This window comes from Protopterus annectens, chromosome 6.part0, assembly GCF_019279795.1.
Source record: "Protopterus annectens isolate FY-2018-M chromosome 6.part0, PAN1.0, whole genome shotgun sequence".
In the NCBI taxonomy this organism is placed as follows: Eukaryota; Metazoa; Chordata; order Ceratodontiformes; family Protopteridae; genus Protopterus; species Protopterus annectens.
Genome location: NC_056737.1, coordinates 1,104,609,620 through 1,104,637,536, shown reverse-complemented (window position 1 = coordinate 1,104,637,536; position 27,917 = coordinate 1,104,609,620). Strand labels below are relative to the sequence as shown.

The window sequence follows — 27,917 nt, the reverse complement described above, 5'->3', positions numbered from 1 at the left end:
ACATTCATTTGACAACCTGCTTCAAACAAGTGGCCACAAAAACTGAGCTATCTGCTAAGCAAATACTGCAAGCCTTGGGGTTCATGGCCTCAGGCATTCTTCTAATTCCTTATGCAAGGCTGCATATGAGGAAACTACAGTGGTATCTCAAAAGCCTATGGTGTCAACATTCACAGTATCTAGAAGGAATGATTCCTGTCATACCTTGCCTACGCCTAGAGCTCCTTTGGTGGGCAGAGGCCTGCCACCAAAACAGGGGACTGCCTGTCACACTACCCCCTGCCGCCCAAACCTTAACTGACTCATCAGACTATGCATGGGGGACTTACCTGGCAGGGAAGTGCATTCAGGGCAAATGGAACCCAAGTCAAATGCACCTGCACATAAATCAAAAGGAAATGTTAGCTGTACAGAATGCTCTGACAGCTTTCAAGGACGACATTCTTCCAGGACAACTAATGGTAAAGATGGACAACACCACTGTCATGTATGTGGTACATAAGCAGGGGGGGGGGGCACATTCTTACACCCTGTGCAGACTAGCCTTGGCATTGTGGAACACAGCCTTGAGCTACCAAGTGAATCTACAAGCTCAATTCCTGCCAGGAAAACTAAATACACTGGCAGACAGACTAAGCAGAAACCTCATGGATCCACACAAGTAGAAACTGGAACCAAGGATTTTCAACATGTTGACAAGCAAGTGGGGGGAGCCCAGATATCGACCTGTTTGCCTCCCCCCAGAACCATCAATTGGACAAATTTCGCACAAGGATTCCCCACAAGCTAGCTTGGAAAGTGGATGCTCTATCCTTCAGCTGGAAAAACCTATCGGTTTATACCTTTCCTCCTCTGCCTCTGCTCTCCAAGGTACTACTAAAGATCAAACAGGACAAGCCAAGGACGATTTTAATTGCACCAGACTGGCCACGCCAACACTGATACCCCCTCTTGCGCAGTGTGCGTCACGCTTGGCCCCATATTACCTGCCTCAGACTCCTTCTTTGTTGTCTCAGCAGGAGAACCAGATTCTGCACCCTCAGCTGCAAACCCTGAACCCCTAGCAGCCTGGCTAATTACCTAATCTCTCCTTTACCATCCCTCAGTAAACCAGTGATGGATATCATTTTAGAGGCAAGGAGGCCTAGTACTAGAAAATCTTATGCTGCAAAATGGAAAAGATTTTGTGCCTGGAATCTATCTCAAGGGTTGAGCGCAGCAGTGCCCAATTTACCTCAGGTTCTACAATACTTGACTGAGATGCTTCATAATGGCTTGTCCTTTTCCCCCATCAAAATTCATGCGTCAGCCATTTCAGCTCATTACAGCACAGAGCCTCTTCGCTTCTCTCACCCACTGCTCAAGCAGTTCCTCAGAGGGGCCAAAAATTTAAGGCCACCCAGAAGAGCTCCAACTCTAGCCTGGGACCTCAACTTTGTCTTGGAGAAACTCACTCTTCCTCTTTTTGAGCCAACTGCTACTGCAGATTTAAAATTTCTTTCTTGGAAAACAGCTTTCCTTTTAGCAGTCACTTCTGCAAGAAGGGTATCTGAATTACAGGCCCTTATGGCAGTGGAGCCTTTTATCATCTTTCATGCGGACAGGGTGTCCCTCAGAACCAATCCTTCCTTCATGCCCAAGGTGGTATCCAGTGTGGCTCTTAATCAGTCCATTCATTTGCCTACCTTCTTTCCTAACCCACAGAACAAAGGGGAACGGATACTGCACTCTTTAGATGTGCACCGACAACTTAGATTTTACTTGGACAGGACTAAACCTCCAAGGAAATTTGAACTGCTGGTGGCATTTGCTGCCGGGAGAGAGGGGAAAGCTATTTCAAAACAAACCATTTCAAAATGGATAGGCCACTGCATTCATTTCTGTTATAAGCACCATGGAAAACCTATACCACAGGGCATCAGACCCCATTCAACCAGAGTTGCATCTACCTCCACAGCCTTTCTCAGGGGCGCTCCTACCAGGGACATCCTGGAGTTCTGTACATTCTTTCACCAAGCATTATCATTTTCCAATTTTCTCTAAATCCAGAGCTGGCTTTGCCACTGCAGTCTTGCAGGGTCTTATAGCTGGTCCTAATTCTATTTAAATTCCTCCTCCCAACCTTAGCTTTGGGAATCTACCTAAATGTAATGACTGCAACAGTGAAACATGAAGAACATAGTACAGTTGCGTACACTTACCATAAATGTAGATGTTCGTGTGTATTCACTGTTGCAGTCCTGGTTACCCTCCCTCCAGCCCCCTTTCTTCTTTTGGCTATACCTCTACTCTCTCTTACTATGCTCAAAAAGCTTTTTGCTGTAGTTGCTTTTTTGTTGGAGGTATATCCTTGTAATTATAGATTTAATTGCTTCCCATTAGGGGGGCACCTGACATCTGGGGCAAGAAAAACTGATGTAATGGCATCGGCTGCATGTTTTATACCCCTGACTACCTGACATCATGGAAGAAGGGACAGCATCCAATGCAGGACCCAAAACTTTGTTAATCAGGCCGACTGAGGGCAACCTGCAAGCAGATAACCCAAATGTAATGACTGCAACAGTGAATACACTTGAACATCTACATTTATGGTAAGTGTACACAACTGTACTTTTCTTAGAATTCAGACACTTGTGAATGATCATCAAAATATCACTTCGACTTGTTTTATTTGGGTACTTTTAAACCAAAGCATTGTTAATTTATCTTTTAATGTTGCTGTTAAGGATATGAATGATTTAAATATTAACAGTAGAAACAGGTATAGATATATAATAAAATGAAACTCAAATTAATCAGACAGTTGAAAAAATTATTTTTGCCAGTAATAATCAAAGATCGTACAAACCAGCTGGCAGTGTGGCCATTTACACCTTGTTAGTACCCGCCCTTTGGCCATTTACACCTTGCTAGTACCCACTCTTTGGCCTTACTTTGCTTTTTCATTGAGTTGTAAGCCAGTCATGCCGGGGTGAATTTTTGAATCCAGTTATCTAAACCCTTTTTTAAAAATGAAGTGGAAGCTAGATTCAGAGAAGGGTTTGTTGCATGTTTAATCTCTCTCCTCTAGGATGTATTTATTTACTGAATCAGGTTCAGATCTTGTGTTCACTGGACTCTTTCTGGAAATAAGAGGTCTTGGAGTGGCTCATCCCTAATAGTCCAAATTAAGGCACAAATTTGCCCCTAAGGAGTCTGTAGGGTACTGAATACAGAGGCAGTCTCTCTCCTGGTAGCTGAGGTCTTTTTAGGTCTATGATTTTTTTGTCAGGAATCATTGGGGTCCCTCTAACTGCCTAATATGTCTAGGAAGATACTTTCAGAGAGGGCATTATATGCTTCATTGTGCCTGATCTGTGTGGAATATAGAGGGGTAAGGACTTTTTTGGATCCAGAGGAGTTTGTCCTTTGCAGTTAACTGCGCCAGATAGAAGGATTTCCTAACTACCGTTGCAGTATGTTGATCAAAGGAGTGGGAATTATGTTCCAGGGTCTTTCACATCTTAATCTTAGAAAGGGGTTTTGTCCATATTATAAGCTGGATCGAGGGATTGTTTATCATATATGAAATGTGTTGCACTTTTTTGTATTTGGAGCCAGTGTTCTCTCTTCCATATGATTCAACAGATGAGTTATTGGATCCAACTATATCTGACATTGACACCACCTTAAATTCTCAGATTCAGGGTTTGGGCTTCACCCCCTACCCATAACTGTTCTTCCTCCTCACTTCTGCAGCCCCTGGCCAGCTTCCTAATGCTCGCTCTCTCTCCTCCCAGTCATTCTGGCTGTTGATAGGTTATACTCTTTTTGGAGGGAAGTTTATCAGTAACCAGAGTGAGATAAATTTTCAGGATTTTACTGCCACTTTGAGAAGAAGCATCTGTCTGGCTGCAGAGGAAGAGCAGTTGGTCAAAAGTTTCTTGTCTAGCAGGTGAGACCCCTTTTGGGACCCCTTCCTTCTGATAACTATTTATGTTCATCGTGTTTCACTGTTGCAGTCATTACACTTGGGTTATCCTGCTGGCAGGCGACCCGAGTTCCAAAGTCTTGGTCTGGCGTCGGTTGCTGTCGCCTCTTCCCTGATGTCAGTACGCCAGGGGTATAAAAGTTGCAACCGACGCCATTTTCTTCAGTCTTTCTTGCCGCGCGGTGCCCGAAGCAAAAGCAGTTCGCAAGTGCCGGATGGCCGACTCCTGAGATTTTCAAAATTGAATTTTAGAACCGAAGTCTTCAATAAAGCTAAGTACCCCTTTGGGGAAACTTTTTCTTGCTCCAGACCGATGTCAGTAAAAGTTAATAATTGTATTTCTTGTGGGAAGCAAATACCTCATAAAGACTTGCACTCTTACTGCATTCCTTGCCTAGGCACTGACCACGACGTTACTAGTTGTCGGTTTTGTGCTAGATTCAATAAACGCACTATTAAATGTCAGTTTGATTTTGCTTTACATTATTTTGGACGAAGATTTAATTATGTAATGCCATCGGAACAGCCGACGACCGGAATGTATAAAAAACGCAAAGACAAAGAAAAAGACAGACATCCGAGGTCCAAAACAGACGACAAAGCCTCTTCTAGGCCAGTCGCCGGTTCTCAGTGAGGCTCTTTCGCAGCCCCTGACGCCCACTACCTCAGAGCCACAGACCATAACCGACAGCCACGTGGAGACACCGAGGCCTGTGGAAACTCAAGGTATTGGGCCTACGGAAACTATACCCTCAGATGGGTCCGGAGCTGCTGAGCAGGCACTGGTTTCTGAGGGTGGTTTCAGACCTTCACAGCTTACAATTATGGCTACTACAGCAGCAAAGGCAAAGTCCAAAACACCATTAAAGACAAGGAAGCAAGTACAGCATTCTCCAGAACAGTCATCCATGCCAAAGAAACAGATGCTTAAAATAGCCGAAGGCCTAAATACTTTAATCGGGTTCCCATCCCCCTCCTGACAAAAGGCCTAGGCAAGACGCTGATTATGATTCCTCTGATCAGGTTTCCATTTTCTCTGACTCTTCTTCTGATCAGGGCTATTCTCTCCCTCCCTATGAGGACTCTGATGCTGAAGAGTCCATTCCTTCAGCCTCACCGCCTGAGGATTATTCCTTTGGGGAAACCATGCACACCATGAGGGAGCATTTCCACTGGGAGAGCCAGGATTACTCAGAATCCAAGAAAAGGCTCAGAGATTTCCTTTTATTGCCTCAGCACAGGCCCTTGGCTATCCCTCCTGTGCTTGATATTGTAGATGATATTTTTTCTGAATCCAGTCATCTCCAGATTCTTTACCCCCTGCTCCAGTAAAGCCAGACAGATACTACAGGGTCCCTGACTCTCATAAATTTCTTTATAAAAACCCAGCTGCAGACCCAGAAACAATTTCTCAGGGTCCTAAAGGGGTTAAAGCTTCCACTGCCAAGAATCCTGTCCCCTCAGATAGGGATTCCAGAGCTCTGGACAGATGGGGGAAAAAGCTTACACTTCTGCTACTTTAGCTGTAAGAGCTTTAAACTGTTAGTTTCACATGCTTAAATATCAACAGTGTCTCATGTCATTGTTAAAGCAGAAAATGGTTACAAATATAGAAAGTTCTGACAGTAAAGAAATGCAGGATTTATTGCATGCAGTTGAACAAGTGGGAAAGCATACTCTGCAATGTGGTTTTGATTCATTAGAGGCTTCTTGTAGAGCCACAGTTTACAGGCTCAGTAATTCGAAGACATGCTTGGTTAAAAGAACAAAGTTTACCTGACCATGTTAAAGTAAAATTATCGGATGCTCCACTACAGCATGATGCTTTGTTTGGTGTTAAGGCCGAAGAGGTGTTAAAGAAAATGGAGGATAAAGCAAAGTCAATGCAAACGGTGAAAGATTTCTTACAGGTTCAACCACCTAGATTTAGCAGAAACTGGCCTTTGAAAAATTGGTCCTTTCCAGTGTCACAGGCCACAAAGAGGCAGATACAGACGCCCAAGAGACAGATCTCAGCCCCAAGGCTCCTACAGGCCTAAACAATGGGGTGTTTCAGCCCCCAAAGGAGGAGAAGACAAATCACAACCTTATAGGTAACGGTCACAATGACTTCCCTCTGCAAATGCCAAGCTCTTAACAGTTGACAACACCCCTAGGGGGAAAGCTAGCACTTTTCTCAAAAATTGGCACTTGATCACCCAAGACCAATGGGTACTGAATATAGTTTCTCAGGGGTACAGGTTCCACTTCCACACTCTTCCAAAGCCAAAATGTATGCCAAACCTGCCACAAAACCAATGGGCAGAGGCACAAAAACAGATTGCTGCTCTTATGGATATGGGAGCTATTCAAAAAGTTCCACAAGAAGAACAGGGGCAAGGATTTTACTCAAGACTTTTCTTAGTACACAGAAAAGACAAAGCCTGGAGACCAATACTGGACCTGTCAATCCTGAATACTTTCCTGGATGTTCCAAAATTCAAAATGTTAACACTTCAACAACTTCTGCCCATGCTGGGCAAGGATACTTGGCTAGTTACTTTGGATCTCAAGGAGGCATACCTGCACGTCCCAATCAGACAGTCGTGCAGAAGATTCCTCTGATTTATAGCAGGCTCAATGCATTACCAATTCTCTGCACTGCCGTTTGGCTTATCTACTGCGCCCAGGGTCTTCACAAAATGCCTGGCACCAGTAATTGCATTTTGCAGACAAAAAGGAATTCAAATATATCCCTACTTGGATGACTGCCTTATTCATGCAGAGAGCAAGGACATTCTTCTAAAACACCTGGCGTTTGTAAAAAGATTGCTAACTTACCTAGGGTACACAGTAAACAAAAAGAAATCAAAACTAGTGCCCTCTCAAGAGATAATATTCCTGGGTGCAAGCTTAAATACAACTGCCCAGATGGCTTATCTGACGCCAGATAAAGGCAACTGACTCATTACTTTCAAATGATGGCAACAAAGACCCAGCTCCCTGCAAGAAAAATTCTGCAGGCCCTGGGTTTCATGGCATCCTGCATTCTACTAATTCCATATGCAAAACTGCACATGAGGAAACTACAATGGTATCTAAAAAGTGTTTGGACTCAGCATTGTCACAGCCTAGAGACCATCATAACCTTGATTCCCTGCCTACAACAGGAGTTCCGATGGTGGTCCCAGGCCTGTCACCACAACAAGGGACAGCCTTTCACCATACCTACAGCCAGGCAGACAATAACAACGGATGCATCGGATTATGCCTGGGGAGCACATATGGCAGGAAAATATATTCAGGGCATGTGGCCCAAGGAGCAAATGCATCTTCACATCAATCAAAAAGAGATGCTAGCTGTACAGAATGCCCTGACAGCCTTCAAGGACCTAATACATCCAGGACAACTACTAATAAAGATGGACAATACCACAGTTATGTGGTACATAAGCAAGGAGGCACACATTCCTACCCCCTATGCAGACAAGCCATGACTTTGTGGAACACAGCACTGACCTACCAGGTACATCTGCAAGCACAATTCCTGCCAGGAACAAAAAATACACTGGCAGACGAACTAAGCAGAAATCCCATGGATCCTCACGAATGGAAGCTAAATCCACAAGTGTTCAACATGATAACAAGGAAATGGGGACGCCCAGACATAGATCTATTTGCCTCCCCTCGCAATTACCAAATACAGAAATTTTGCACAAGGATTTATCACTCTCAAGCATGGAAAGTGGATGCTCTATCATTCAGCTGGAAAAACCTGACAGTCTATGCCTTCCCTCCGATGCCTCTTCTCACCAAGGTGCTTCTAAAAGTCAGACAAGAGAGGCCAAAAATGATACTGATTGCACCAGACTGGCCATGCCAGCACTGGTACCCAATCCTAAAAACTTTGTCCCAAAGCCCACCTTGGCCTCTACCTCAAATCACTCATCTTCTAACAGAGCAAAACAATCAGATTCTGCACAGTCAACCCAGAACCGTAAACCTGGCAGCATGGCAGATAATGTAGCCACTCTGCACCTCTCTCTAAAGCTGTTATGGATGTAATTTTGGAAGCCAGGAGGCCCAGCACTAGGAAATCTTATGCAGAAAAATGGAAGAGATTCTGTGCTTGGAACCAGGCACAAGGGCTCAACCCACTGGTCCCTAATATACCTCAGATTTTGCAATACCTGACTGAGATGTTGGACAAAGGCCTATCTTTTTCATCTATTAAAATCCATGCCTCTGCCATTTCAGCTCATTACAATATGGATCCTCCTATTTTTTCACATCCTCTACTGCGACAGTACCTCAGAGGGGCAAAGAATATAAGACCCCCTAGAAGAGCACCAGTACCTACTTGGGACCTCAATTTTGTTTTAGAAAAACTAACACTGCTCCATTTGAACCAGCCAGCACAGCTGATCTAAAATTCTTGTCATGGAAAACTGCTCTGCTCCTAGCAATAACTTCAGCAAGAAGAGTCTCAGAGTTACAGGCATTGTTGGCCGTGGAACCTTTCCTCATTTTTCATCAGGACAGGGTTTCTCTTAGGACAAAAGTGGTCTCCAGTGTGGCCTTAAACCAAACCATTCATTTACCTACTTTCTACATAAATCCCCAGAATAAAGGCAAAAGACTTCTGCACGCTTTGGATATACACAGGCAGCTACGATTTTATTTGGACAAAACAAAAGCTTTCAGAAAAACTGAGCAACAACTGTTTGTAGCTTATGCTGCAGGATCACAAGGAAAGCCTGTTACAAAGCAGACGATCTCCAAATGGACAGGACACTGCATCCGCTTCTGTTATGCACAGCATGGCAAATCTGTGCCTAGGGGCATTAGGCCTCGTTCTACCAGAGCAGCAGCCACTTCAGCAGCTTTCCCCACAGGGGTACCAACCAAAGACATCTTAGAAGCTGCAACCTGGAGCTCAGTGCACACTTTTACCAACCACTACCACCTACCTCTCTACTCCAAATCCAGAGCAGGCTTTGCCACTGCAGTTCTGCAGGGCTTGTTAGCCTTGCCATACCCAATCTAGACCCAGCCAACTAACCTCAGATTTGGGATTCTACCCAAGTGTAATGACTGCAACAGTGAAACACGATGAACATAGTACAGTTGTGTACCTACCATAAATGTAGATGTTCGAGTGTATTCACTGTTGCCGTCCAGGTTACCCACCCACCATTCTCCTCTTTGTTGGGACTATTCTGTACTTCTCAACTCTATACAGCCTATGCGGTGTATTTGCTTGTAGATGAAGGAAATGTTTATAGTAATATATGCTTGGTTGTTTGGCATATTTTTATCTTTTCAACCTTCCTATCTGGGGCAAGAAAAACTGAAGAAAATGGCGTCGGTTGCAACTTTCATACCCTTGGTGCACTGACGTCAGGGAAGAAGCGACAGCAACCGACGCCGGACCAAGACTTTGGAACTCGGGCCGACTGCGGGTCGCCTGCCAGCAGGATAACCCAAGTGTAATGACTGCAATAGTGAATACACTTGAACATCTACATTTATGGTAGGTACACAACTGTGTTTTATTTGCACTGTAATACTTAGAAACTACTTTGTGTACTTTTTCAGGAAACTGGACTCCTGATGGTTACAACTATTGGTGAACTGAGGCATGCAGCAACCCATTCCTGTTCCTCTTATGGAACTTGTAGTATGTGTGGGAGTAAATGCAGAGGATCAATGTTCTACTTCCAGTGCTAAGAGTACATGGCCTGAATAGTTCCGTCTTCATTTTCCTACTGTGTGACCTTGGGCAAGTAATTTAACCAGGCAGTGCCTTGCAGAAGTTGGGAATTTCAGGTAGATTCCCTAATGCTGTGGTGAACTGCATGGATGGCAACTTTGTATTGAACCTATGCCCCTATCTCTTTATTCCTTTTTTTCAGTATGCATCACAGTACTGTTTCTGTTATGCTTCTTCAGACCATTATTAGCTGTGGTGGCTGTGGGTTTTGGTAGTGTCCAGAGAAATTCATAGCTTTTCAAGGCATGTTAATTATTTCTGTAATGCTTTTTCCCAGTCAGACTTGCAGTGGTGATGGGTTTATTATGCATAAATTTACTTTCTGCAGTGACTTTTCCACTCCATTCCATTTTCAGAGTATTTCCCCACAGCTGACTATATGAAATTACATCATCAACGACAAGCTCTTGCCCATGTGCTCTTTTACTTCTGTTTGCCATCTAGGTATGCTTTGCCCTTTGCACGGTTCCCCGGTTAACTGTCTGCCTAGTAATCTTCTATTGTGAAATGATGTGCGTAGCTACTTTAGGAATGCTTACTTTCACTAAAGAGGGGCAGTCTTCTGACCACCCACTAATATGTCTTTCTACTCCTTGCAAACTCCAGCTGTTGGACTAGAAAACACTTTGGTGATAAGTATCAACACTGACAATACCAATGAGACAAGCACAAATGCTTGTCGAGTAGAGATGCTCGATTCACAGAATGTTACACACGTCTGCATTTCCCTTTTCAATTGTAAAATAGGCACAGCGCAAATTCAGTGATGTCTGCTAGTCATCTATTTTCTCCAGCTCCACAGCATTTGGAAGTTGTGTTGTTAATGCACTTAACATTTTAAGAATTTTGTACTTTATCAAGTCCATTTTTCCCGTTGTTGCACAGGACCCGATGCATCACCTTGACTTCTGTCCTTCATCCACTTCAGCCACACTTTCTGCTTCTTGTGTTGTGCTTTTGGTCTTCACATTCACTTCACATGTCAGCTTTTTTCTCTCGTTATATAAATTTGTCAGACGAGGTAACAGCTGACTTTGAACCTTTGACTGATCTAATTGCTTTGTTTTAGTATGAAAGGCAAGGCTACATTGGAAGCAGCTGCAAATCACTATAAGTTCTCTTTCAGTCTGCAGTAGACAGTGGAAAACAGATTCATGTCTGTTATGTTGCAGCTACTGAGTTCTTGCCCTTTAAGACTGTCAGCAGTACCTGATAGGGTAAACTACAAATTTCTGTTTTAATTTCTTAAAGTCTTTTGAGTTTCTAATACCTTGACAGAAATGTACCCCATTCCTAAGTCAAAGTATGATTAAAGTTTGTGAATTATTATTGTTTCAGTCTTTGGTATTGGTCAAAAGTTGTCTTTCCAGCACCCGCAATGTGCCCAAAATTGACTCCTCCTGCCATTCATACAGAGTTGCATGTATCAGTTTGTTTGTTTGTGTCTTTCGGCTTTTCCCGGTTAGGGGTCGCCACAGCGGAACTCCGGTCCGCTAATGATTGGCAGTAAAAAACAAACTGAATAAATCAACGACTGATAAAAAACAAAAAGAGAAAAAGCACCATGCTGAAACCAAGGCTGTTTTGTTAGCGCTTTTGTTTACTGAAAATGTGTAAACTTCTTCAGACAGTTAAACACACAAATATTCAAAGTTTAAATACTTTAAAAAATCATGACATCATTTCCTAAAATAACCCCACCTCATTTTAAAGTAAACAGACATATTTTACAAAAAACGTAAATAAATTTAGTGATCACTGTATCAAAATTAATCATTCACATATATAAATGAAATTCCTATCTTAATAAAGCTTTAAGTTTTAAAATACTTTTGATGGAAATTACATCATTTAAACCTGGCGGAACTGAAGCATTTAATTTCAACTGCCATAAAACTTCTTTTTCTGCAAGTTTCAAGCTAGTAGGACCACCTCTCTCATTCTCAACTATTTTTTCAATAGCCATAAATAAAAATTCATGTTCTGGAAATAATAAAATGTGCCTAGCTAAGGCATTTGTGGTATTACCTTTACCAATTGCATAACAATGTTCATAAATTCTATTTTTTAGTGGTCTATCTGTTTTCCCTATATAAAAAGCGGGACATTTAGAACATAAGCCCAGATAGACCACCCCCTTAGTGTTGCAGTTAAACTTGCCGTTAATGTAAAACTTTTTTCTTTTCACTGTAAATGAATTACTAACTTTTATGTATTTACACCGACAATTTTCACATTTGAACATTCCACAATGTGGGCGATGTAAATTAGAATTATTGTTTTCCAATACAACTTTAAGGTTAATGTTTAATGGTTGGCAGTAGATTTTTACGTGCTGGCTTGCCAGGCCTAACACACAACCTTCAACGAAGGAATGCCCATTCACGCATGTCGACACACAGAAGACGCTCTAACTGAGAATCGAATGGGCAACGTCTAACTGTGAGGCGACAACGCTACCGCAGCACCACCACCGCAGTCTTAGTTGCATGTATCAGAAGCATATCTAAATAAAACTGTAAATTCTTTTTTACAAGACCTATTACTCCTCCTACTTTTGGAACTGTCTGGGTATTCTTCCACATTTCTCTCATTTCTGCCTGCAAATCCTAGCATTTTCTGACTTTGTGTCTCTGTCTAGATATATAATCAAAGGGTGTAGCAATTACTTTTGTCTTCTTTTCTTGGAGTACTAGATCTGGTTTTCTCACCTTTAACTGCTGTTAATGGGTAATTCCATGTGATACAAACTTCATCATTCTCTATAATGCTTTGTGGCTCATGTTTCCAGTGCTTCTCAGCTACTTAAGTATTGTAATGTTTGCGCAATCCCCAATGCAGCAGTCTTACTACATTATTATGGCTTTCATTATACAGGCCCGCTGCCAACAACAAGGTGTTTGATTGTTTGCAGCTCTGTTTCTCCCACATTTTCAATGGACTTTGTAAACTGACGTGTATGTAGTCCACTAATATTAACCTTTTATCTTTTGGTTTAATTTCACCTCTCCTTAAACATTCTTGTGTCGGATCCTGATCAACATGAGATTCTTCCAGGAATTTTCTGTACTTAAGTATATGCCTTTCCACATTTCTTGCCTTCTCATGTGATCCTTCTGTTCTTTCTTTTGTTTTGTTTTTTGGCACATTCAGTTGCTGCCTGATTTTTGTCTACTTCTGGTTTGGTTTCCATTCTCGCTTCAAAGAAGGAAGTCACGTTAGATTTGTTCTCTTCATGTTTCAAAACTTTATGTTTTGATTTGGTGACATCAGCAGATATGCATGCAGTCCTACGATTGCAGCTGTGTACATGTCATCAATTTCGAGGAGTCCCATACCTCCTTCAGAACGAGGAATGTATAATCCTAGTATACACTGATTTTTTTCCATCACTTGAGTGTGAAGCATTTTTCATGTTTTCCTGTTAACTGATCCAGCACCTTTTGGAACCTGTAAGTTAGAACATACATTTCTATGTCTGTGGTACATCATGCAAGTGGAGACAAATTCATCTGCAAAGTATGTGAGAAGTTAAGCTTAAAAAAAGAGTGGATTTTTCCCTTCTTTCCGTTCCAAGGCAAGAAATTGAAAGTTCTGTTAAGTACAAGCAGGTTTCTGGTACCTACACAATACTGGAATCATTATATTGAGAAAAGCACCCTAAGGGTTTGAGATAAAGTACAGGAGAAGGTGGAATTTTCCTTTAATAATAATAATAATAGTAATTATAATAAAAAAAAGCTATTTATGGTAAGAGCACTGGTTTCTGCTCTGTTTACTTGGCTTATTTTTCAATTTTGTGTGGAAAACCGTGATTGAGTTTGGATGTGCTTTTATAGTTTGAATGTGGTTTCCTGCCTCTTGCTGTTTTAACAGAAGAGTACTTTCTTATTTCTGAGGTAATAAATGTTCTGTGATATTTATGACTTAACGTTTAAGATTTGATGACGTAATTTTCACTGCACTGTTTGTGTTTACTAGTTTGGAGAATGAATGTGTGCTTGGTGCTTACAAGAGAATAATCTTCTTCCAGTGTTACTGAATTGTGACTGCACTATCAGGTTTCTTCTCTGGCTACAGCTTGGGTAATATTCTAAGGTCTGCTTCTTCCACTTCATTTGTGCCTAAAAAAAGTACAGTTATTTCCTCTGCCTATGGTTAGTGATTCTATAGTGTCCAAGGGCAGATGTTCTTCGTGTTTCACTGTTGCAGTCATTACATTTGGGTTATCTGCTTGCAGTAGCCCTCAGTTGGCCTGATTAACAAAGTCTTGGGTCCTACGTCAGTTACTGTCTCTTCTTCCATGATGTCAGGTCGTCAGGGGTATAAAACATGCAGCCGATGTCATTACATCAGTCTTTCTTGCCATGCTGTGCCCGAAGCAGAAGCAGTTCGCAAGTGCCGGTTGGCCGACTCCTGAAATTTTCATTTTTAAGTTTCAGAACCGAAGTTTTCAACTAAAAGCTAAGTACCCCTTGGGGAAACTTTTTCTTGCTCTAAACCGATGTCAGTAAAAGTAAATAATTGCATTTCTTGTGGAAAGCAAATACCTCATAAAGATTTTCATTCGTACTGTATTCCTTGCCTAGGCCCTGACCACGATGTACCTCGCTGTTGGTTTTGTGCCTTATTTAAACCGCAAACTATCCGTCGTCGGTATATTTGCTTTTCTAAATTTTTTGGTGCTTGGATCAATTATCCTGATATGTCTTCGGTAAGCCATCCGACTACCGACATTTCGAAGAAACGCAAAGCTAAAGACAGAATCAGGCTGCCTAGTTCTCCGGTACTCAGTGAGGTGCTTTCGCAGCCCCTGATACCCACTACTTCAGATTCGCAGGCCTCTACTGAGACCCATTCGGAGTCCGGTATGCCACGAGATGCTTCAACTGTGGAACCTGCGGATGTCTCTACCTTGGATGGGTCCGGAGCCGCTGTGCAGGCACTGGCTTCTGAGGGTGTATTCAGGCCTACTGACTTGCATATTAAACCAACACCATCTTCTTCAAGGCCTAAAACTCGAACAATGCCTAGAAAACGGACGACCAGACCACATGGTCAGGCCTCTATGCCTAAAAAACAAATGATAAGAATGACTGAAGACCTTGTTACTTTAATCAGGGGAAACCAACCTTCTCCCTCTGAGACCTAGGACTGAGTTTGCTTATGATACGTCTGACCAGGATTCTGAAATTTCTGTTTCCTCTGATGACCAGGATTTACCCTTATCTACCTATGAGCATTCTGATGCTGAGGACTCTATTCCCTCTGCTCCCCCCCCCCCCCCAGAGGATTTCTCTTTTGGTAAAACCTTGCATATGCTCAGGGAGTTGGTTTTTGTTGGGAAAGTCAGGATTTCTCCAATTCTAAAAAGAGGCTTAGGGATTTCTTATTCCTGCCGCAACACAGGCCTTTAGCTATACCTCCTGTACTGGACATTGTTGATGATGCCTTTTTGGAATCTAGCATTGCCCCTGACTCTTTACCTCCTGCTTCCAGTAAACCTGATAGATATTACAGGGTTCCTGACTCTCACAAGTTGGGACCCACGGGCATTACAGCTACTACTGCCAAAAATCCTACCCCCTCTGATAGAGACTCCAGGGTGCTGGATAGATTGGGTAAGAAGGTATACACTTCTGCAACTTTGGCCATTAGGGCCTTGAATTGCCAGTTTCATATGTTAAAGTATCAGCTGCATATTATTGGATTGCTTAAACAGAAAATGATGTTGATTCCTAATTGTGCTGAAAATAAGGATTTACAGGATTGTATGCATTCTGCTGAACAAGTTGGTAAACATACATTGCAATGTGGTTTTGATTCACTAGAGGCATCTTGCAGGGCTGTGGTAACTGGGTCTGTAATTAGAAGGCATGCTTGGTTTAAGGAGCAATCCTTGCCAGATCATGTTAAAGTGAAATTACTGGGTGCTCCCTTAAATCAGGACTGCCTGTTTGGCAAGAAGGCAGAAGAAGTTCTTAAAATGATGGAGGAAAAAGCTAAATCTATGCAAACTGTTAAAGATTTTTTACAAGTACAACCTCCAAGATTTAGTAGGCATTGGCCTTCTAAGAATTGGTCCTTTCCTGTCTCTCCCAGACCTTCTCAGTCCAAACCCATATCCAGCAGAGTACCCAGGCTTTAGTCCAAGGGGGCGCACATGACTAAGCAGTGGGGGGCCTCCACTTCCAAATTTGGGAGTAATAAAACTCCCCCATATGGTAATCTGCCTCAATTACTTTTTTAAAACTTCCAAGCACTTCTCAACTGACTGACCCTTTGGGGGGAAAGATTTCACTTCATGCAAAGAACTGGGGACTCATTACCCAGGACAAATGGGTTTTAAATATAGTGTCCAGAGGATACAGATTTCACTTCCACACTTTACCAACTCCAAGTGGTTGGTCAGATCTACCTCCAAATCTGTGGGCAAAGGCCAAAAAGCAAGTACTCTCTCTCTTAAGCATAGGGGCTATTCAATTGTTACCAGAAGAGGAAAAGGGACAAGGTTTCTACTCGAGATTTTTCCTGGTACCCAGAAAAGACAATTCATGGCATCCTATCCTGGACCTGCCTACTCTAAACACCTTTTTGGTGATTCCAAAATTCTAGATGCTGACTCTTCACCAGTTGCTTCCTATGCTAAGCAAAGATGCCTGGATGGTAACACTACATTTAAAGGAAGCATACCTGCACATCCCAATCAGGATATCTTGCAGAAGAGACCTACGCTTCAAAGCAGGCTACACACACTGTCAGTTCTTTGCACTGCCCTTTGGCTTATCTGCTGTGCCCAGGGTATTCACAAAGAGTGCCTAGCTCCAGTCATTGCATTTTGCAGGCAAAAAAATATTCAAATATACCAATACCTGGATGATTGTCTAATTCAGGCAGAAAACCAGGACATGCTTTTGTACAAAGGGTGCTAACTTGTCAGGGGTACACCATAAATGAAAAGAAATCACACTTGGTACCCTGTCAACAAATTATATTCCTGGGAGCAAGCTGGAATACAACTTCACAGATGGTTTTCCTCACGCCAGAGAAACAAATTCACTTGACAACCTACTTCAAACAAGTGGCTGCAAAAACCCTACTATCTGCAAGGCAAATACTACAAGCCTTGGGGTTCATGGCCTCCTGCATTCTTCGAATTCCATATGCAAGACTGCATATGAGGAAACTACTGTGGTATCTAAAAAGAATATGGTGTCAACATTCTCAGGATCTAGAAGCAGTGATTCCTATCATTCCTTGTCTACGCCTAGAGTTCCTTTGGTGGGCAGAGGCCTGCCACCAAAACAAGGGACTACCATTCACACTACCCCCTGCCACCCAAACACTAACAACAGACGCATCAGACTATGCATGGGGGGGGGGTCACCTGGCAGGGAAGTGCATTCAGGGCAAATGGAACCCAATTCAAATGCACCATCACATCAATCATAAAGAAATGGTAGCTATACAGAATGCTCTAACAGCCTTCAAGGACCACATTCTTCCAGAACAATTACTGGTAAAGACAGACAACAACACTGTTATGTGGTACATAAACAAGCAGGGGGGTATACATTCTTACCCCCTCTGCAGACTAGCTATGGCATTGTGGAGCACAGCCTTGAGCTACCAAGTACGTCTACAAGCTCAATTCCTGCCAGGAAAACTAAATACACTGGCAGACGGACTAAGCAGGAACCTCATGGACCCACACGAGTGTAAACTGGAACCAAAGATTTTCAACATGTTGACAAGCAAATGGAGGAGCCCAGATATAGACCTGTTTGCCTCCCCCAGAACTATCAATTGGAAAAAGTTTGTGCAAGGACTCCCCACAGACAAGCTTGGAAATTGGATGCTCTGTCCTTCAGCTGGAAAAACCTATCAGTTTATGCCTTTCCTCCTCTGCCTCTGCTCTCCAAAGTACTACTAAAGATCAAACAAGACAAACCAAGGATGATTTTGATTGCACCAGCTTGGCCACGCCAACACTGGTACCCCCTCCTGTGCAGTGTGTCACTGTTGGGCCCATGGCACCTGCCTCAGACTCCTACCCTGCTGTCTCAGCAGGAGAACCAAATTCTGCACCCTCAGCTTCAAACACTGAACCTAGCAGCCTGGCTAATTACCTAAGCTCTCCTTTACCATCCCTCAGTAAACCAGTGATGGATGTCATTTTAGAGGCAAGGAGGCCTAGTACTAGAAAATCTTATGCTGAAAAATGGAAAAGATTCTGTGCCTGGAACCAATCTCAAGGGATGAGGACAGCGGTGCCCAATTTACCTCATATGTTACAATACTGTACTGAGATGCTTCACAAGGGCCTGTCTTTTTCCTCAATAAAAATTCATGTCTCAGCCATTTCAGCTCATTATAACACATAACCTCCCCTCTTCTCTCTTCCACTGCTCAAACAGTTCCTCAGAGGGGCCAAAATTTTAAGACCAACCAGGAGAGCTCCAACCTGGGACCTTAACTCTGTATTGGAGAAACTCACCTTTCCTCCTTTCGAGCCAGCTGTTACTGCAGATTTAAAATTCTTCTCTTGGGAAGCAGCTTCCCTTTTAGTCATCAGTTCAGCAAGAAGGGTATCTGAATTACAGGCCCTTATGGCAGCGGAGCTTTTCATCATCTTTCATGCGGACAGGGTGTCCCTCAGGACCAATCCCTCTTTCATGCCAAAGGTGGTATCCAGTGTGGCTTTAATCAGTCCACTCATTTGCCTACCCTCTTTCCTAATCCACAGAACAAGGGGGAATGGATACTGCACTACTTAGATGTGCACAGACAACTTAGATTTTACTTGGACAGGTATAAACCTCAAAGGAAATCTGAACAACTGCTGGTGGCATTTGTTGCAGGGACAGAGGGCAACGCTATTTCAAAGCGAACCGTCTCCAAATGGATAGGCCATTGCATTCATTTCTGCTATAAACACCATGGAAAACCTATCCTGCAGAGGATCAGACCCCACTCAATCAGGGCTACATCCACCTCTACAGCCTTTCTCAGAGGCGTACCTACCAGGGACATCCTAGAAGCTGCTACGTGGAGTTCTGTGCATACTTTCACCAAGCATTACCATTTGCCAATTTTCTCTAAATCCAGAGCTGGCTTTGCCATGGCAGTTTTGCAGGGCCTTATAGCTGGTCCTAATGCTGTCTAAATTCCTCCTCCCATCCTTAGCTTTGGGAATCTACCCAAATGTAATGACTGCAACAGTGAAACACGAAGAACATAGTACAGTTGCGTACACTTACCATAAATGTAGATGTTCGAGTGTATTCACTGTTGCAGTCCTGGTTACCCTCCCTCCAGCCCCCTGACTTCTTTTGGCTGTACCTCTTCTCTCCTTTTCAATGCTTAAAAGCTTTTTGGTGTATTTGCTTTTTTGTTTGAGGTATAACCTTGTATATTTATAGATTTAATTGCTTCCCATTAGGGGGGGCACCTGACATCTGGGGCAAGAAAAACTGATGTAATGACGTCGGCTGCATGTTTTATACCCCTGACGACCTGATGTCACGGAAGAAGAGACAGCTACCGATGTAGGACCCAAGACTTTGTTAATCTGGCCGACTGAGGGCTACTACAAACAGACAACCCAAATACAATGACTGCAACAGTGAATACACTCAAACATCTACATTTATGTTAAGTGTACACAACTGTAATTTCCACCGACTGCTTACCTTTTGCCTCAACTCCCTGTGGTGTAGCTGTAATGGCCACTATGGAGTCTGGGTAGACACATCCTTGGTGCATTTCCAGTACCCATAACAGGTATGGGAGAACTAAACACTTTAGGTACAGGATTGTCTGGACAAAGTGACCTCTTGTCAGGGACAGTAGGCAGGTCCCTGACCATTCTCCAAGTATGGATATTCCTATAAAAAAGAAACAAAAACTTAATTACAGGGCATATGATCAGGATTTGCTATATAAAACTCCGATGTCATATATTTGGCTCAGAGTGTTTTGCAGTCAATCAGTTCTGTGGGCTGTTTACCTTTTCGCAGTTCTAGTGTAGGCATTGGCCAGAGAACAGTGTTTTCCGAGGATGATGATTCTGAAAGAGGGGGGGGGGTAATTCTTAACAGGAATCCGTAACCCGGAGCTCTGAGACTTAAGATAGTGAACCTGAAGTTAATCCAATACTTCATTTCCTTTGCTGAGACTGTTGCTAAACTCAGGTGTTGTTGCTTGGAAGAAAACTGGGGCTGCCCCAGAACTGAGCAGATTTTATGATTTTGCTGTGTTTAACTGTTATTGAGAATTCTGTAATGTATGTAATAATTAGCCATGACTTTCTTTTATCAAACTATTACTCAGTAGTTTTCTGTTGTATGTTAGTTTTAATGTGGCACTTTCCTCCCTGGGCCTCCACTCAAAATGGGCTTGCTATGGCCCAGTGGACTATCCTGGTAAACAAATGCAAATAAGTAAATAAAATGACTTGTTAGAGGATGAGGATGTTCTTCGTGTTTCACTGTTGCAGTCATCATACTTGCGTTATTTGCCTGCAGATAGCCCTCAGTTGGCCTGAATACCAGAGACTTAGTATTTCTGCATCTGTTGCTTTCACTGCAGGACTGACGGCAGGTTGTCAGGGGTATAAAAACAGGCAGCCGATGCCATTATGCCAGTCTTTCTTGCCAAGGAGCCCGAAGCAGAAGCAGTTCGCAAGTGTCGGTCGGCCGCTACCTGACTTTTCGTTTTCAAATTGAATAATCCTGAAATCTTCTAAAAGCTAAGTAACCCGTTTGGGATCCTTTTTTCTTGCTCTAACCGATGTCAGAAAAAGTTAACAATTGTCTTGCCTGTGGAAAGCAAATACCACACAGAGATTTTCATTCGTACTGCGTCACCTTTTTAGCCCCAGACCACAACGTAACTCACTGTCTGTTTTGTGCTTTGTTCTACGCCCGAACCATTTGTCGTCGGGCTCTCATTTCTAAATTCTTTCACTCTCTATCTCTGTATTCCGAAATGGCTTCAGTAAACCATCTGACTACCGATATTCCGAAAAAACGTAAAGATAAAGACAGAGACAGAACGCATAGGTCCAAAGCTGCTGATGACGCTTTCGCTAAACTAGTCGTCAGTTTGCCGGTACTCAGTGGGGCGTTTTCGCAGCCCCTGATGCCTACTTCTATGGATTCGCAGGCCTCTACCGAGACCCATTCGGAGTCCGGTATGCCGCGTGACTCTTCTTCGACTATGGAACCTGCGGATGTTTCTACCTTGGATGGGTCCGGAGCCGCTGTGCAGGCACCGGCATCTGGGGCAGTTCTTCGCACTACCGATGTTCGACTCAAACCGACGACTTCTTTTTTATCTAACACTACCAAGTTTCTTAGGCCTAGAGTACGTGCTACACCTAGAAAACAGACGACCAAAGCGCATGCACATCCTCCCATGCCTCAAAATCAAATGCTTAGAATAGCTGAAGACCTTATTACGCTGATTAAGGGAAGTCAGCCTTCCCCTGCTAAGAGGAAGAGAGACCAGTCCCCTGCAGCTTCAACAGACCAGGGGTGCCATGACTCTGAGGTATCTGATTATGAAGACATGCCCTTATCTGCTTATGAGGATTCAGATGCAGAGGAATACATTCCCTCTGCCTCCCCTCCAGAGGATTTTTCTTTTGGTGAAACCTTACATACCTTAAGAGAGCATTTCCACTGGGAATGCCAAGACTATCCCCAGTCCAAAAAGAGACTCAGAGAATTCCTAGATTTGCCACAGCACAGGCCTTTAGCAATACTCCCTGTCCTGGAGGTTGTTGATGATGTTTTCATGGAGAACATTCTTACTCCTGACGCTTCACCTCCTGCCCCTAGGAAACCAAATAGGTACTACAGAGTACCTGACGCTCACAAATTTATTTTCAAGAATCCTACTTCTGACCCAGAGATCATTTCCCAAGGGCCAAAAGGTATCAAGGCAACTACAGCCAAGAATCCCACCCTTTCGGACAGGGATTCCAGAGGTTTGGACAGATGGAGTAAGAAGGTATATACCTCTGCTACTCTTGGTATTGTGGCATTAAATTGTCAGTTTCACATGCTGAAGTACCAGCAACATGTTATGGAACTTATTAAACAATAAATGACAACCTTTACAGATTGTGCAGAAAATAGGGAATTGTAGAAACTTATGCAGTCTTCAAGGCAAGTCAGCAAGCATACTTTGCAGTGTAGCTTTGACAACCTAGAGGCATCTTGCCGGGCAGCAGTCACTGGTTCTGTACTGAGAAGGCATGCTTGGCTCAAGGACCAGACCTTGCCAGACCATGTCACGTCAAATTTACTAGACACTCCTTTGAACAAGGACAGTTTGTTTGGCACCAGAGCAGAAGAGGTTCTTAAAAAGATGGAAGAAAAAGCTAAGTCTATGCAGACTATTAAAGAATTCGTACAAGTACAATCCCCTAGATTCAGGCATTGCCTTTCCAAACACTGGTCCTTTCCAGCCGCCCCCTCCAGGCCATCTCGAACCAGACCCAGGGGAAACAGACCACCCAGATTACAGTCTGAGTATGCAGAGATCTAAGCAATGGCGTTCCCCCACCCCCAAAGCGGGGAGTGGTAAGCCAACTCCCTATGGAAAAAACTCACAATGACTTCCCCACTCCACTCCTCACCTCTGCCCAATTGTTTGTGCCCCTAGGAAAACTTGCCCTTCATGCAAAGAACTGAATGTGCATCACACAAGATCGATGGGTTCTCAACATTGTATCCGAGGGGTACAAATTTTACTTCCACTCACTGCCATCCCCAAGAGGGTTCCCAGATATTCCTCCAAACCAGTAAGCAGAGGCTCAAAACCAAGTTCTATCCCTGCTATCCATCAGAGCTGTTCAACCAGTTCCAGTGGAACAGATAGGTCAAGGTTTCTATTCCTCACTCTTCCTGGTACCCAGAAAAGTGGGCTCTCTGTGCCCAATCCTGGATCTTTCAATCCTCAACACCTTTCTGGTGGTATCAAAATTCAAAATGCTTACCCTGCAACAGCTCCTACCCATGTTTCAGGGCCGGATCAGTACACTATCAGTTCTCTGCACTTCCCTTTGGCTTATCTACTGTGCCCAGAGTATTCACAAAATGCTTGGCTCCAGAATTGCATACTGCAGGCAGAGAAATATCCAAATTTACCCGTACTTGGACAACTGCCTGATTCAGGCGGACAGTCAGGAATTGCTGTTGCAGCACCTGACATTTGTGAAAACCCTTCTCACTTCCCTGGGGTACACCATTAACAAAAAGAAATCAAAACTGGTACCCATTCAAAAGATTGTATTCCTGGGAGCAAGCTTGGACACAACATCCCAGATGACATTCCTCACCTCAGTAAAACAAGTTTATCTGACAGCCTACTTCAACCAAATGGCCACAAGAACCCAGCTGTCAGCAAGAAAAATTCTGCAGGCCCTAGGGTTCATGGGCTCATGTATACTGCTAATTCCATATGCAAGACTGCATATGAGGAAACTTCAATGGTACTTAAGTCTTTGGTGCCAACATTCTCAGGACCTGGATTCAAGTCATTTCTGTCATACCCTGTCTAAGGACAGAGTTTCTTTGGTGGGCAGATACATGCAACCACAACAGGGGCTGCCCTTTACTGAACCCCATGCTGCCCAGACCCTGACCTCAGATGCATCAGACTATGCCTGGGGGGCACACATGGACGGCAAGTGCATTCAGGGCCACTGGAGCCCATGTTAAATTCATGTGCACATCAACCAAAAAGATGCTAGCGGTGCAGCATGCTCTAACAGCTTTACGATCCCTACTCTCTCCAGGACACCTGCTAATAAAAACAGACAACACCACAGTTATGTGGTAAATCAACAAGCAGGGGGGAACCCATTCTTACCCACTCTGCAGGCTAGCCATGGCCCTGTGGAACATGGCCTTGGACATGCAGGTCCATCTGCAAGCTCAATTCCTGCCAGGCAAACAAAACTCACTGGCAGACGACTTGAGCAGAAATCTCCTAGACCCACACAAGTGGCAATTAGAGCCCGGCACCTTCATCCTTCTGATTCAGAAATGGGGGACCCCAGAGGCGGATCTCTTTGCCTCCCCCTGCAATCACCAGCTCAGCAAATTCTGCACCAGGACACCTCACAGCAGGGCCTGGAAAATGGATGCCCTATTCTCCCAGTGGGTAAATCTCTCAATCTGTGCCTTTCCCCCTCTGCCACTTCTCTCAAGAGTATTGCTCAAGATAAGACAGGACAGACCAAGGACAATTCTGATTGCCCCATACTGGCCATACCCAAGTGTGATCTCTACAACAGTGAAACACGAAGAACATAGTACAGTTGTGTACACTTGCCATAAATGTAGATGTTCGAGTGTATTCACTGTTGCAGTCCTGGTTTCCCTCCCTCCAGCCCCTTGTCTTTCTCTATCTCTCTCACCTCTCTTTTAATCCTCCTTTTTTTGGGTTTTGGTATTTACTTTTTACTGGTGTTTTTTTTTTCCCCACCATAATTTTGCTCCCTATTTGGGGGGCTCCTGACATTTGGGGCAAGAAAAATTTATTTTATTTATTTTATTTTACATTTGTTGACCAGGTTAGTCCAACTGGATACATATCCGTTTTCAGTGGAGGCCCGGGGAGAAAAGCTCCAAAGAACAGAGGTACATAAACACATGTGATAACAAAACTATAGTAAGCTAGTAAGATAACATAAGATGGCAAATTAAAACAATAAGTAATACAAAAATATAATCTAAAAGAGAATAAAAGTTAGTAAGATGGATTGTCATGGCTACAGAGTGAACCCTTAAGGATTTGGGTTGTGTGGAGGCTTGGGTAGGCCATGTAGAGCCGGGGGCGTGCGCTATTAGTCGGGATTATTGATGTAATGGCATCAGCTGTCTGTTTTTATACCCCTGATGACCTGACGTCAGTCCTGGAGTGACAACAACTGACGCAGAAATACTAAGTCTCTCGTATTCAGGCCAACTGAGGGCTACCTGCAGGCAGATAACCCAAGTGTGATGACTGCAACAGTGAATAGACTTGAAGATCTACATTTATGGTAAGTGTACATAACTGTACTTTCCTAATTCTGCACCTCCATTTTGCCAGCTAATGACACTTTTAAAGCTGCCTACAGTGCTCCTGACTCATTGATTGCAGTTCCAAAAAGCTGGTAAGCAGTACAGGGTCTCTCCAGATTACAAATGTCTTTATTTTCAGCTGTCAGCTGACCCTGCTGTAGGAACTCCAGCAGCAGCTAATAAGAAATCTGTGGCTTCCTCCACTCTGGTACCTGCTGGCAAGTGTAAGACAAGCAGTGTAAGAGACTGTCTTTACTTTGTTGGGCTTTAAGATCTTGAATTATAAGGGCTGTATGTGGAAGTTTGTGTTAAAATGTACTTGTGGTTTGGAAGACTTTGCTGCTTCGTTGTCTCCAGCAGGCAGGTCATGTGTGAATCAGATGGTTTCTAACTTGACCCAAGTTTCCAAACATGCTCTGAAAAGTGTGTGATTGTGGTGACACTTTGTCTAGAGCTTCTGCTTCTGTGGTGTTGAGAAGATATGTTTGGTTGTATAATAAAAATGTTTCTGATGCTTTCAAGTCTGAAATTCTTAATTCTCCGCTTAGCCCAGATCTGGTGTTTGAACCTGCTCCACAGATCCGGAAACAATGGAATGACAAACGTAAATTAATGCATGGTGTCTAAGATTTTTTAGATGTCCAAGTTCTACCCTAACAAGGAGGTTTTTAGTCCTTTAGAGGGCAGAGCAAACAGAAATACCAGCATAATAACAGGCAGTCCCCTCATCCCCCCAAAATGGCACGAGAATAACTCTTCCAAACCAAATAAAAGAAGAAACTATCCCCAAAAGAGTCAAGCTCCAGCTAAGGAATGATTATGCCAAGAGTTTGATAACCTTGCCCCGAGCTACTGCTTCAGTTTCCCTACCTCTGTCACGTAGACTGACCCTCAACCCATTAGCTAGGGTCAGGTGGTTTCAGACAGCTGGGTGTTGAAGGTGCTTCAGAAAGGATTCAGTTGGCATTGGGTGGACTCTCCTTTTTCTCCTTTCAGGGGAATTCCCTCACATCCACCAAACCAGACAGACCTGCTTCCACCAGTGCTTCAGCATAAATCAGAATAAGGGGTCAGAGCCAGTACGTGTATATCCCATGGGCTAAGGTTTTTATTCCTGAATATTTGATACCAAGGAACAAGAATGCATAGAAACTTGTTTTAGGTTTGTTTTTTTTCTCATCAGCTTTAATGTAAAAGTTCTAAAATTAAAAATGTTGACCCTACATATTAGTGCTTCCACTGTTTTCTGACCATTGTCTTATGGTAACACTGGATGCCCTTCCATATCACTGTTGCAGTATTCTTCACCTAAGGGATCTCCTACCCAAGAAGAGCCCAGTGTCTGGCAGTATACCAAAGCCTTCAGGTCTTATAAGTGCCATATGTCACAAACACGCTCCTTCAGAACAGCATAGGGCATAAAGGTGACAAATGGGCATAGATACTCAAAACTTCTTTGCCGCCAGTCTGAACACCATTATCAAACGTTGGTCTGGATGCCCTTGTGCTGTGCTGGTCTTGAAGCCACTTCAAGGTGTCTCTGTTCCTGCACCTCCCTGGTCTTCCACTCCACTCAAGGGAATTGGATTCCTCTGTTGAAGAAGAATCCTTAGCTTATTCTTTCCAGATCCCTTCCCCCTTGGCCTGTGGTTCAGAGGACTCCTCCTTAAGTCCAGACTTTCCTTTGGAAGAGCTCTCCTTTGGGGATACTATTGCCTTGTATGAACAACTGTTTTAAATAAGATTGTTTTCAAGTCTCTGATATTGAAAAAAAAAAAAAGGTATTTACTCCTACAGATTGAGTCTGCCAGACCATCTGCTGTTGCTCTGATGTTTTTCATGTTTCACTGTTGCAGTCATTACATTTGGGTTATCTGCCTGCAGGTAGCTCTCAGCCGGCCTGAATATCAAAGTCTTGGATTCCTGCATTGGATGCTGTCTCTTCTTCCATGACGTCAGATAGGGGTATAAAACATGCAGCCGACGCCATTGCAGCAGTTTTTCTTGCCGCACGGTGCCCGAAGCAGAAGCAGTTTGCAAGTGCCGGTCGCCGACTTCTGAAATTTTCGTTTTCGAGTTTCAGAACCGAAGTCTTCAAAAAAGCTAAGTACCCCGTTGGGGATCTTTCTTCCTGCTCTTAACCAATGTCAGTAAAAGTTAACAATTGTATTACCTGTGGAAAGCAAATACCTCATAAAGATTTTCATTCGTACTGCATTCTTTGCTTAGGCCCACACCACAATGTCCCTCGCTGTCAGTTTTGTGCCTTATTCAACCCCCAAACTATTCGTCATCGGTTTATTTTTGCAGCAAATTATTTTGATACTCTGTTTAACTATCCAGAAATGGCTTCGGTAAGCCATCCAACTACCGACATTCTGAAAAAACGTAAAGATAAAGACAGGGAGAGAACGCATAGGTCCAAAACTGCCGACGACGCTTCCATTAAGCTAGTCGCCAGCTCGCCGGTACTCAGTGAGGTGCTTTTGCAGCCCCTGATACCCGCTACTTCAGATTCGCAGGCCTCTACTGAGACCCATTCGGAGTCCGGTATGCCGCGAGATGCTTCTTCGACTGTGTAACCTGTGGATGTCTCTATCTTGGATGGGTCCGGAGCCGCTGTGCAGGCACCGGCTTCTGAGGGTGTATTCAGGCGTACAGACTTGCATTTCAAACTGACACCATCTTCTTCAAGGCCTAAAACTCAACCCACGCCTAGAAAACTGACGTCCAAACCGCATGGTCAGGCCCATATGCCTAAAACACAAATAAGAATGTCTAAAGACCTTATTACTTTAATTAAGGGAAGACAGTCTTCTCCCTCTAACAGACCTAGAACTGATTTTCCTTCTGTTTTTTTCTGATCAGGATTCTGAAATTTCTGTGTCTTCTGATTACCAGGATTTGCCCTTATCTATGTATGAGGATTCTGATGCAGAGGATTCCATTCCCTCTGCCTCCCCTCCAGAATTTTTCTTTTGGTGAAACCTTGCACACTCTTAGGGAGCATTTCAGCTGGGAAAGCCAGGATTACTATGACTCCAAAAAGAGGCTTAGAGCATTCTTACTCCTCCCTCAACACAGGCCTTTAACTTTATCCCTCCTGTCCTGG

General features: G+C 43.5%; 1 protein-coding gene across 1 annotated transcript in view; it reads left to right on the top strand.

The window, feature by feature from the left end:
* The window catches only part of TRIP11 (thyroid hormone receptor interactor 11), a 1,664,886-nt gene that overhangs the window by 711,448 nt on the left and 925,521 nt on the right, over positions 1 to 27,917 (top strand). The gene's annotated exons all lie outside the window — the stretch shown is intronic.